Genomic DNA, 13043 nt, shown 5'->3' with positions numbered 1-13043 from the left:
TTGCCCATATATATTTCCACCAAATACTCAGTTCAAAAGTTACTGGAATGGATTCCAAAGATTGTTCATTCTTTGTTTCAAATATATATGTGGTAAGTCAAGTATTGTGCTACTGATTTTTTTTTGTTGTGTGTTCTGCTTCTCTGTAATCAATTTGTTTTTCAAATAAATTCAAATATCTATGTTAGCCTGAACAAAATGATGTGACGATCTGGTATATTTTGCCTTTCACAGCAAAGAGGGGGCTAGTGGGAAGCCCACAAATGGTGTGTCACACCATCATGAAAGGGTCATTGTTAGTCTTGTGGCATGCTATCATACATAACATAATTTCATGGGTTTGTTTATGGAAACTTTTTTTGCTGCGAATGTTGGAACAAAGCTCAAATAATATCCAGTGAATAATTTTAATTGATAAGTATGCTTTCATTCTGGCATAGTGTTAAATCTTATCTACACTGGACATTCCAGATATGAACCAGATTTCACGAATTCCTTTCAAAATAATTGAAATACGACTAAAAATGCATTCTATTCATCTCAGATTTCAAAGGGGAATGTGGTAAGCTCTCTTGCGTGTGTATATATGCAATACAGGTGTGTGTATATATATATATATTAGGGACACCCAACATGGCTTCAAATTATATTTTTTGAAGAAGTCACCAAGATGGTGGATGAGGGAAGCCAAGTAGACATTGTCTACTTAGACTTCCAGAAAGCTTTTGACAAGGTACTGCAGAAGAGCCTTTTCTACAAGATCAAAGCCTCTGGTATTAGTGGTATATATTAAACTGGGTGGCCAAAGTCAGAAAATAGTTATAGATAGGGTGTTGGGGTGCGTTTGTAGAACAATTGACTATAAAACAAAGCATACATTTTCTCCTTGCACAAGATCTTATTCAGGCATCAGTTGGAATACTGTGTCCAGTTTTGGTCTCCACACATGGTAGGTTAGGGCTTGAAACTCTGTAAAGGGTGTGTCGGAGAGCCACTAAACTAATTCCCAGTTTGAAGTATCTTGGTTATCAAGATACTTTAAATTGGAAATTAGTCTAGTGGCTGTAGCTCGACACTTTAGAGAAGTGTAGACAGGGGTGACCTTTTCGTGGTTTATTGCATGGGATATACGGCAAAGAAACAGGCCATTCGGCCCAACCAGTCCATGCCGGCGTTTATGCTCCACTCGAGCCTCCTCCTGTCTTTCCTCATCTAAATCTATCCACATAACCCTCCATAACATTCTCCTTCAAAAGCTTGTCTAGCTTCCCCTGAATGCATCTATACTATTCGCATCAACTACTCCCTGTGGTAGCAAGTTCCACATTCTCACCACTCTTTGGGTAAAGAAGTTTCTTCTGAATTTCCTATTGGATTTCTTGGTGACTATCTTGTATTGATGGACTCTAGTTATGCTCTTCCCCACAAGTGGAAACACTCTCGCTCTATCCACTCAATCAAAACCTTTCATAATTTTAAAGATCTCTATTAGGTCACCCCTCAGCCTTCTCTTTTTAAGAGAAAAGAGACTTTGTCTGTTCATCCTTTCCTGATATATATATATACCCTCGCCTTTCTAATATCATCCTTGTAAATATTCTCTGCACCCTCTCAGGTGCCTCTATATCCTTTTTATAATATGGCAACCAGAACTGTAAGCCGTACTCTAAGTGTGGTCTAACCAAGGTTCGATACAGGTTTAACATAGCTTCCCTACTTTTCAATTCTATAGCTCTAGAAATAAACCCTAGTGCTTGTTTTGCTTTTTTTCTGGCCTTGCTGACCTATGTCTCAACTTTTAGCGATTTGTGAGTTTGTACTCCAAGATCCCTTTGTTTCTCTACCCCACCTAGACTCTTGCCCTCCAAGTAATAAGTGACCTCCCTATTCTTCCTACCAAAATGTAATACCTCACATTTATCTGTGTTGAACATCATTTTCCAATTATATGCCCATTCTGCAAGTTTATTAATGTCCTCCTGTAATTTGTTGCAGACCTCCTCAGTATTTACAACCACCCCCAATTTGGTGTCATCCGCAAATTTAGAAATTGCATTTTTCATTACAAAGTCTAAATCATTAATATAAATTGTGAACAACAGTGGTCCTAGCACTGATCCTAGTGGAACACCACTACCCACCTTCTGCGATAGATGTCGATTCACTGAATTCCTTCAAGCGAGAGCAGGACCTGTTTCTGGCTAGGATGGATATCACCTCTTACAAAAGATAGGTACTGCATAGAATTATCAGGACCAGAGTGATTTCCTGGACTAGTTTTGATTGCCATGGGGATGTCGGAGAGGAACTTCTCAGATTTTTACCCCCACAAATTGGCCTGAGTTTTTATCTGGTTTTTCTCGCCTCCCAGAAGATCATGTGGTTTTGGGTGGGGCGGAGAGTGTACGTATTGTGGTACGTCAGGCTGGATGAGCCAGTGGGTCTTTTCCCGTCCGTCATTCTTCATATGTTGGTATAATCGCATTATTATTGCATTAATATCTGCATTTTAATTCTGAATAGTCCTCCGATGACTACAACATTCTCCTCTTCCCCAAATTAAAGGGATTCCCTTCAATGTGACTTTGCATGTGGTTTGCATGGGTTGAACTTGCACATTCAGGAGCAACTCAGAAGTTTGTGGGGTTTCTGCAAGAGCTGCTCTGTGGGCCCACCTGCCTGTACTGGAATGAACTGTTACTTTAGGATGTCTGGAACATCCATCTCATGCAAAAATTCCAAGATTTACTTATTTAACAAGGTGATTTATTTATATTGATTGAAACACAACATAAGGCAGAGGTTCCCAAGTTACTTGAGTGAGTTTACTTACTTCATTCATCAATATTATTCTGGTCCTGTTGGGCTGCTACCTCAGGCTTGGTTTTGAAGATGTTAATAGGAATGTGTCTTGCTCTCTTTTTATGAATGATGAATTCATCCACCAGCATGTGTTTCTAGTACAGCCTAGTTGTGGCACACTAGGAAAACATACTTCAGATACATAAATCTTAATCTTCCATCATTTTATTTAGATTACGGTATCAAATACCATTCTTAATTCCATAATAAAATTCCATTATTATTGAGATGGGGTTATAAGCTTTACTGTATGTCTTGTAGGTACTGTATTCGTGTATTTTTTTGTGATACAATATCTGTGTAGCATTGGGCTTGTTTTTGTGATGTTAGCTCATATTGATGGGTATTTGCAGCAAAATTGATAAATCTTTTGCAATAGAAGTACCGAACTAGATTAAATTTAAAATTCTGTCGAATTGCAGTTACCTTCTATTTGACAATTGTTTGTTGAAAAGGCAAGCTTGTTTGTGTCTTCCAATTTATTCCTCCCTCAGCTGTCGTCTCTCCTACTCCCCCCACCCCAGCAGTCATTTCCCTCAGGAGTCATATTGATAGGAAATTCAAGATAGGCTGTGAAATTTACCCGGACTACTGTTAGTGCTGCTCTCTGGTCAGCTAATGAAGTGCTCGATGAACCTGACCACATAGATTTCTAATTTCACCAAAATGTACCAACTGAGAGCTGGAAAAGTCCCCTCCTAATTGGCTTTCAAGTGACAGGCTGGCTTTGGGAACTTGAGACCATCTGGCTTGGAGGCAGGCAGTCAATAACCTGAGCTGCAGGGTTGCTCGCAAAGCCATTTCTTACACAAAACATAAATAACCTAACTATTATTTACATAAAGCTGGAAAGTGTTATTCCATTCTGTGTTTTGTAACTTGCTTTGCAAGCTTGGAGGAAATGGTTTTAAAAAAATTCTATTTTTAAAAAAATAATCCCATCATTCCCACAATTGTAAATAACTGAAGCATAAAATAGGAACTTTGCACTGTTAGTACAAAAGGCTGGTGGTTCTTATCTTGAAATTCCTGCAATATAAGATATGACAAGGATTAATAATGTGTGTGCTTTGCCCAGAATTCAGTCCAAAACACAATGTTGTGTTTAAAATGTGCAATTTCCTTGTAAAAATAAGACTGTATTGCATTTAAAACTGTTTGAGGTGAGGCTTTATCTCTATATTCTGTATCAAATGGCTGAAATATGTTAATGCACTCGCATTTAGTTTTTTTTTTGGCACAGTTGCGTTTCTGAATGTAATGATTGGTTTCTTTCTGTGGTTATAGCATATACCAGGGAGGTTCTTGCAGAAAGAATGGAACAGCATTCTGTGCCAGTGGCCATTCATATGCCTATAAGGGGACTCGGCTGATTTTGACTGACTTTTACATAAATTGAATTGATTCTTTTTATTCCCAGTGTTCAGACAAATATCTTTAGAACATACTGAGCCATGGGACTTTAAATGATTTTGCTTTTAAGTACAGCTTTTAATGAGAATTTATCACTCTATTCATGGGTTTAAAAAGAGATTATTCCCAAGTGTGGAATGCCTTTTGCAGCTTTGCACTATCCACAAATGTTTGGCGACTCATTAAATATAAGCACAGACATGTATCAAGAGCACAATATTATTTTTAAAAGTACTGTACATATTTTGTGTAGCCAGAATAAATTTCATAATTTTGTGTTTGTAATGCATTTTTCATATAGTTTTTAAATAAATTGGGACCAGGGCAATATATTAACACCTGCTGTTTTTAATGAGCAAAACATTATATTCTAAAAGTGGACTGCTTTTCTTGAGTCGATTTTCTCTCCAGTCCCTGGGCTGTGTACCATTTTCAGCTGAGAGGGTGATCAGGAGATCTGCTCCCAGAATTTTGCCAGTCCCAGCTTCAGCTAAAGGTTATGTGAGAGCAACCCACTTTAACTGTTCCTTCTGTTCATCTTTTTTGGGGGAGGGAGAAGTGCTCCACTTCTGCATCACTTTTCCATACAACAATATGGTTGATAAAGAACTCAGCAATGTAGAGGATTTTAAGTGCAGAGCGACATCTTACTCATCATCATGCGCCCAAGCTTGCGCAGCAATTGAGGCTGCTGGCTGACACTGCTGCCTGTAGGGAGGCAGAGTACGCCTCCTACCTGCACCAGGTTAACATTGCCGTGAGTCGCAACTTTCCCAATAAGGAATAACCTCGAGTTAACCTCATCAACAACAACAACAACAACAACTTGTATTTGTATAGCACCTTTAACATAGTAAAACGTCCCAAGGTGCTTCACAGGAGCGTTATCAGTCAAAATTTGACCTTGAGCCACGTAAGGAGCTATTGGGACAGGTGACCAAAAGCTTGGGGAAAGAGGCAGGTTTTAAGCAGCGTTTTAAAGAAGGAGAGGCGGAAAGGTTTCGGGAGGGAATCTGGAGCTGAGACACCTGAAGGTATGGCCGCCAGTGGTGGGATGATGGAAATTGGGGATGCACGAGAGGCCAGAATTCGAGGAGCACGGAGTTCTTGAAGACTGGAGAAGGTTACAGAGATGGGCACGAGCGAGGCCATGGTGAGATTTGAACACAAGGATGAGAATTTTGAAGCCTTGCTGGACCGGGAGCCAATGTAGGTCAGCGAACACGGGTAATGAAAGAACAGTACTTGGTGTGAGTTAGGATTCAGGCAGCAGAGTTTTGGATGAAAAGTTTACAGAGCGTGGAAGATAGACGGCCAGCCAGGAGATCATTGGACTAGTCGAGTCTGGAGGTAACGAATGCATGGATGAGAGTTTCAGCAGAAGGTGGGCTGAGGCAGGGGGGGTAGACGAGCAATGTTACAGAGCTGGAAGTAGGCGGTCTTGGAGATGGAGAGGATTTATGGTCGGAAGCTTAGCTCAGGATCACATAGGATGCCAAGATTGCAAACCGTCTGGTTCAGCCTCCGACACTGGCCAGGCAGGTGGATGGAATCTGTGGCTAGGGAGGGGACTTTGTGGTGGGGGCTGAGGACTATGGCTTTAGTCTTTCCAATGTTTAATTAGAGGAAATTTCTACTCATCCAGTACTGGATTTTGGACAAGCAGCATGACAAATGATAGGCAATGGAGGGGTCGAGAGAGATGGCGGTGAGGTAGAGCTGGGTGTTGTCAGCATACATGTGGAATCTGATGATGTGTTTTCGGCTGATATTGGCAAGGGCCAACATGTAGAGAAGAAATAGGAAGGGGCCAAGTATAGATCTTGGGGGGACTCGAAGTCAAGCACAGGCAGTGACTAGTGGGGTGCCGCAAGGTTCAGTGCTGGGACTCCAGCTATTTACAATATACATTAATTATTTAGACGAAGGAATTGAATGTAATATCTCCAAGTTTTCAGATGACACTAAGCTGGGTGGCAGTGTGAGCTGTGAGGAGGGTGCTAAGAGGCTGCAGGGTGACTTGGACAGGTTAGGTGAGTGGGCAAATACATGGCAGATGCAGTATAATATAGATAAATGTGAGGTTGTCCACTTTGGTGGCAAAAACAGGAAGGCAGAATATTATCTGAATTGTGACAGATTAGGAAAAGGGGAGGTGCAACAAGACCTGGGTGTCATGGTACATCATTCATTGAAAGTTGGCATGCAGGTACAACAGGCGGTGAAGAAGGCAAATGGCATGTTGGCTTTCAAAGCGAGAGGATTTGAGTATAGGAGCAGGGAGATTTTACTGTAGTTGTACAGGGCCTTGATGAGGCCACACCTTGAATACTGTGTACAGTTTTGGTCTCCTAATCTGAGGAAGGATATTCTTGCAGTTGAGGGAGTGCAGCGAAGATTCACCAGACTGATTCCCGGGATGGCAGGACTGACATATATGAAGAAAGACTGGATCGACTAGGCTTATATTCACTCGAATTTAGAAGAATGAGAGAGGTCTCATAGAAACATATAAAATTCTGACGGGATTGGACAGATTAGATGCAGGAAGAATGTTCCCGATGTTGGGGAAGTCCAGAACCAGGGATCACAGTCTGAGGACCGAGATGAGGAGAAACTTCTTCACTCAGAGAATTGTGAGCATGTGGAATTATCTACCACAGAAAGTTGCTGATGCCAGTTCATTAGAAATATTCAAAAGGGAGTTAGATGTGGCCCTTATGGCTAAAGGGATCAAGGGGTATGGAGAGAAAGCAGGAATGGGGTACTAAAGTTGCAAAAATGATCAGCAATGATCATATTGAATGGTGGTGCAGGCTCGAATGTGCTACTCCTGCACCTATTTTCTATGTTTCTATGTTTATTTTCCTTTCTGGAATCTATGTTGGCTGCTTTTTAATTATTTTTTCTTCCTCTCGGTATTTAGTCATTTCATCTCCAATCAATTGGATATAAAGAGTGGAATCTATTCAAAACTTTCTTTTGAATAGCCCAACAGGGAACCCAGAACTGAATGGGCACAATGCCATACAGTTTATCAGACATCTGTGGTACTTGAAAACAAATTGCATTTATATGATTTAAATGAATATTATTATTTGGGCATTTGAGCCCAGTGTCATTTCACCAGAATTTGTTCATTAATTAAATATTATTGATGTATTGTAAAAGTCTGAACTACTTTGAGAAAATCAGGAAGTACTTTGACGAGTGGAAAAATACCCAGGCTTTTTAACGCAAGCTATGTGAACAATAGGGCACATTGTACTTTAATTGATTTCTGTTGTGCCTAGACGTAGCTAGCGTTGGGTTGCTTTTCATGTTGTGTGCCCCAAAAATTAGCTTTCAGCAGGAACGGCACAGTTTATTTAAAGAAAGATTAGTATTTGTGTATTATATTTAGGGGATACCATTATTATAACATCCTAGTAGTATTCGGCAGATTATGTAGAATTAAAGCTACAAAATAATGGCACGTGCTCGATGGGCCGAATGACCTCCTGTATTGTATGATTCTATGCAGTGCTCCACAAACATGAAATGTTAGTTTTCTTTTGTGCCCCCCCCCCTTTCTCTCCGATTCATCCAGATATGTATGTAAACATTGTAACTGTGTAAGACTTGCCAGCAGAGGATGCAACTGTTGGAGGCCCAAGGGTCACCTTCACACCTCATGCAAGGGAGTATAAAAGGTTGTCTGGAGTATAAATGGCATTCTGGAGTTGTATTAAAGAGATTAAGGTCACATCAGTTTTAGCTCACAGTATTCAGTCTTGTGGAGTTCTTCATACTTAACACATCCTATCCCCTCCCCTCCCTGAAAGTGTTGACTCCTTGCTTAGGGTATGGTTCCATAAGTTCCAAGCATCCTTTGGTACATTTCCCAAGTGTTCATCATTATGTGTAAGCCTTGACGGTTAGAGTTGACAGGCTTAGTTGTGCATGGGAGAATCGCATCCAAACCGGATCATGCCCTCACTCGACATTCCCACATGCACACTTCCAGCAAGGGTCACTGAATAGTGATCAGGAGCTGGAATCCTAGCCAACTGTTTTCATTCTTGAAGAAATGCAAGTTTTATTCGACTTTGTAACTACATTTTTGTAAATGGCTATTATTGCTGTGAAGTTTACTGGTAGATTTTTTTTTAAATTGAAGGCTAAAATTGAACCTGTAGCTACCCTGATGCCTTACTGGGAAAGTGCACCACCTGAACTATACAGCAGGTTGTGAGATGGATCTCTAGACTATGCTGATCTAGTCAATCTCACTTGGGGCAGCAGTGTTTCACAGCTTCAGTGGTCCAAGGGTGGGCAAGAGCTCCTTCTTCCAGAGCTATGTAATGATTCCTGCTGTGTGTGGATGTCTGGTGAGGAGATCAAGCTCAGCTGTGAAGCCATGTACTGTAGAGTAGTCTGCTGATCACTTTTTGGACTCTCGTTTGAGAGAGGTACTCAGTGGATGCTGGCGCAGTGGAACTGAACTGAAGCAGATTCAGTAGCATCAAGAAATACAAGGGAGGATATCACAAGGAAAACAAAACTTTCCTGCGAATGGGTGACACAATGCCCTTTCATATCCGAGACACAAGTTCAAATTCCAGGCCAGACAGCCGGAATGAAAGTGACACTGGAGGGGTAATATCTGTTGGCTTGTTGGGATCCCATTTGAATTGAGTATGCCTTGATCCAGTTCCTGGTGGGGTTGGATCTCACCAAGCAAAATTGCCTTTAAATTGACATTTTCACTCAGAAGCCATGGGGATAAGTGGTATGGAACTGATGTTTCGCAAAATCATTCACCAGACTCTAATGCCTCTTAATACTCAGCCATGAATAGGATTTGTTGGCACATAGCAATTCCATTTATAAGTTTTAAAAATTATTTCGATTTGAGCTTAACAGAAAATAAGTGCAACTTTATTCTTTTTCTAGGAACCTGGTTAAGCAGTGCGCTATCTTTGGATGGTAAGCAGCTTCTTTGGTAGCTGCAGCACAAAACTGCAGTGCTGTGACCCCTCCAATGTCACCAGGATTGATCAGCAATGCAGCATTAATGAACACTTGTGTGTGTGTGAAATCAACTGACTTTGTTTTCTCTTGTTGTTAAAGAATAAGCTGGATGAAAAATTCCTGCAGTCGTCTAAACTAAAGTAAATCTGTGAGTATATTTTGAAATGCTTAAAGCAAACTTATCCTGTACTGAATTAGTTACCATTTGTAAGGGACCAATTATAATCAGTGATACTCCACGTTATCTTTTTTTTGGAACACTGCAAAGAAAACTCCAAACCTACCTTGTAATTTTTTTTTCTGGACTCTGTACAAAGCTGTGCAGACTAACAGCATGTGAGGATGGCCAACTCCATATCAGAATCCTAGTGATGAGCTGTCAGTCCTTCATAAGTTAACACCTGCAGTGGCACCAAAAGAGTCGCTTATTGCTTGTCGGAGCTTTGCGTTTATGACCTGCAGCTCCATATTACTATTCTGTACTGATCCAAAAAGTCTGCATAGACTCCCAGTGCTACAGCTTCAAACACTGGTTCAATTGCCAGTGGTCTTACTCCAGTAGTGCTGTTGCCTGGAACTCTCTTCTTTCTGTATGAGAGTTCAAATGCAGTGTTGACCATCACTCACTCACTGAAAAGTATTTTGGCCAGTGGAAAATTGGTGACTTGATCACTGAGCTCCTTTCTTTTTTTGCACCCACAACAGTCACCGGCTAATGAATAATGTATATGTGATGTGGAATCTGTTGTGAAAGAGAGCAGTGACAATTTGTTTTCAAGCCCTTATATTGTTGGTTTCCCCACATCCCAGTTGCAGAGTCTGGAGTTGGGGTTGCAGATTGTCATTTATGTGACTGGCCCCATTTGTAAATTAACGATGAAAATGTCAATCTTGTAGAAAACAGTGAACAGAAACTCAATCAAATTTTGGCAACAATGTTGATCTCGAAGCAAATTAAATCATAGCTATGTGCTTTGATTTTAATGGCTGGAAACTTTAAAATTTCATTGATGAAAAATTAGCTGTTTGAAGACTGAAACAGGTCATTTTGAAATGATCGAACATTGCCTAAACGTTCAGCCCTTTGAACTCTGCTTCTATAATTTGAATGCCGTAGCTTGTTAGTTTATTTCAAAACTGTTTAATTCTTTTAAGAATCTCCTACTTATAATCTGTACAACTAAGATGATTACAGGGCCAGGAGTCAAGTATATAGAACTTTAGCTTTTGTGCCACAATCTTAAATGTTCAAAGATTCAAATGATCTTTCAGTATTTTAATTGTACTGATTAAAGCCTCAGAGGGTAAAAACAGCATTTATACTCGTATGCAAGACACCATAACAGTGCATTCATATTCCAGCAATGGAGTTCGGAACTCAACCCCTAGTCCACTTTGGGCTTGCAGGCCCCATTCACACACACACCTCCAAAACCTGATGGATCCCTTTGCTTGTGATGTCATGATGCCAGTCAAAATAGTTTAATTATTTTCCTTTTCTCTAATAAACAAAATTTGAAAGCATAGGATTGCAAAAATGTTATGTTTCATTTAAATCAAAGATTCATCTTATCTCTTGTTACTATCTGCAGTCAGGGAGAGAATGGGTGTGCGACCTGTGCTTTTGTTTTTGAGTTAACCACCAAAATATTGGTCAAGTGATTACTCTTTCACCTTTTTCCCATTCCCTCTTAACAGGATAATACCTAGCATGGTCTTGGCAACCCTCATCCCTTACAGCAGATTGTCTGAAATTAGGAGCAGGCGAGAATAAAACATAGAACACTGTCAATTGTGCAGTGGATGCATTTTAAACATATCCAATGGAACTGTATCTGCTTTATAACAGGAATATCATCATTTAATATCAACATTCTTCAAACATGGCCGAGGTCAAAACTACTTCCTGAGGTTTTTGTTGACCCATATACCAATTGGAGGTGCCTGGTTATTTACTTGTGGCAAATGAGATAAAATTGGCACTTTATTCTATTATAGTAACACTTGAAAGCAGTTGTAGTTGTAATGAAAATAGTATTATTTCAATCATTGGCGTAAATATTCTGCTTACTGAAGTATGATGGCTGATTATTTAGCATCTCAGAAACTATCTTAAAGTAAATATGCTTCTTGTCTCTTAGTAATGATATAACCATTTTGTATAGTTCTGATTTTATCAGCAGGATAATAACTCTGCTTTCAGTCAGGATCAAGCAAACAAAATCATTTAAATCTTTCTGGAAGGACTTCCTATTGACAATTCCTCTGGACGATTGCTATGGTAGTGTTGGATGGCTAGGCAAATTGTCACCCCAGGTGTTCTCAGCTGCTCTCAGAACATTAAATGATTACTGTCTAATGAGCTGTATCATGATGCTGGATGCACAGTCATGTACGATATTGCATTCAAAATAAAATTGGAATCTATCAAGTCACTTACTCCCTTGTACATGAGCAATACATGTACAGGCAACACAATTAAAACACAAATACATTGTGTGATTTGTTCAGATATGGGAATAGTTGGAAGCTCCTGACTGTTGATGAAATCCACAAAGACTGGCAACTGCTTTGGGGAATTTAATTATCTTCAACTCAGAGTCAGTCTGGCATTTACAAGAACAGTCAGTCCAGCTAGCTCTTATATTTGGTAAGAATACAAGAATGCAATAACTTTATATATGTATTAAAGTTCCTGATAAAATTATTTGTTTGATATAAAGTGGGGTCCATTTTACTATTTGCTTTATTTCATGGTGTTAGCATAGTGTGCTGTAAATAGATGTTGTATATTCACTTGTTTATCTATCAATAATTTGACAGTTAAAGCATAAAATGAGTTCTGGTGGTGTGATGCTCTTCTGCTTCTCAGAAGACACGGGATTCATAGAAACATAGAAATCTACAGTGCAGGAGGCGATTTCGGCCCATCGTTTCCACACCAGCCGACAGAGAGCCACACGGCCCTCCATCAGCAGCCCTGAAGGTTACATATCATCATCATCATCATCATAATAGACAGTCCCTTGAAATCGACTTGCTTCCACTCTAAAAGTGAGTTCTTAGGTGACTGAACAGCCCAATACGGGAATTACAGTCTCTGTCACAGGTGGGACAGACAGTGGTTGAAGGAAAGGGTGGGTGGGACTGGTTTGCCGCACTCTCCTTCCACTGCCTGCGCTTGGTTTCTGCATGCTCTCGGCGACGAGACTAAAGGTGCTCAGTGCCCTCCCAGATGCACTTATTCCACTTAGGGCGGTCTTTGGCCAGGGACTCCCAGGTATAAACCAATGAACAATGGCGGAAAGGTAAAGAGCACCCGGCCCAACCAGTCCACCCCACACAACTGTGACACCCCTTACACTGCAACATTCAACATTCCAGCCCCAACCGGAGCCATGCGATTTCCTGGGAGAGACAAAAAAACAGATTAAAAACCCAGGCCAATTGGGGAAATAAATCTGGGAAAATTCCTCTCCAACCCATCCAGGCGATAGAAACTAGCCCAGGAGATCACCCTGGCCTTATTCGATTCCCTGCAGTACTTATCATCATATATGCACCAGCCAACAAGAGGTTATCCAGTCTAATCCCACTTACCAGTTCTCGGTCCTTAACCCTGCAGGTTACGGCACTTCAAGTGCCCATCCAAGCACCTTTTAAATGTGGTGAGGGTTTCTGCATCCACCACTCTTCCAGGCAGTGCGTTCCAGACCCCCACAACCCTCTCCGTGAAGAGGCCTCCCCTCAAATCC

The 13043-nt window shown here is 40.6% G+C and overlaps 1 protein-coding gene across 2 annotated transcripts in view; it reads left to right on the top strand.

Moving 5' to 3' along the window:
- LOC139279494 (uncharacterized protein C11orf24 homolog) overlaps positions 1-13043 on the top strand; it is an 88472-nt gene that overhangs the window by 42336 nt on the left and 33093 nt on the right. The window contains exon 2 of one of the 2 annotated variants that reach the window (XM_070898619.1): positions 9388-9436. The exons of the other annotated variant lie outside the window; for it this stretch is intronic. The gene's annotated coding sequence lies outside the window, so the exon portion shown is untranslated. The remainder of the gene's footprint in view (positions 1-9387; positions 9437-13043) is intronic. 2 annotated transcript variants of the gene reach the window in all.

The sequence above is a fragment of the Pristiophorus japonicus genome, chromosome 14 (genome assembly GCF_044704955.1).
Source record: "Pristiophorus japonicus isolate sPriJap1 chromosome 14, sPriJap1.hap1, whole genome shotgun sequence".
Classification (NCBI taxonomy): Eukaryota; Metazoa; Chordata; class Chondrichthyes; family Pristiophoridae; genus Pristiophorus; species Pristiophorus japonicus.
Note: the sequence above shows the minus strand (reverse complement) of the source record. Positions and strands in the feature narration are given on the sequence as shown.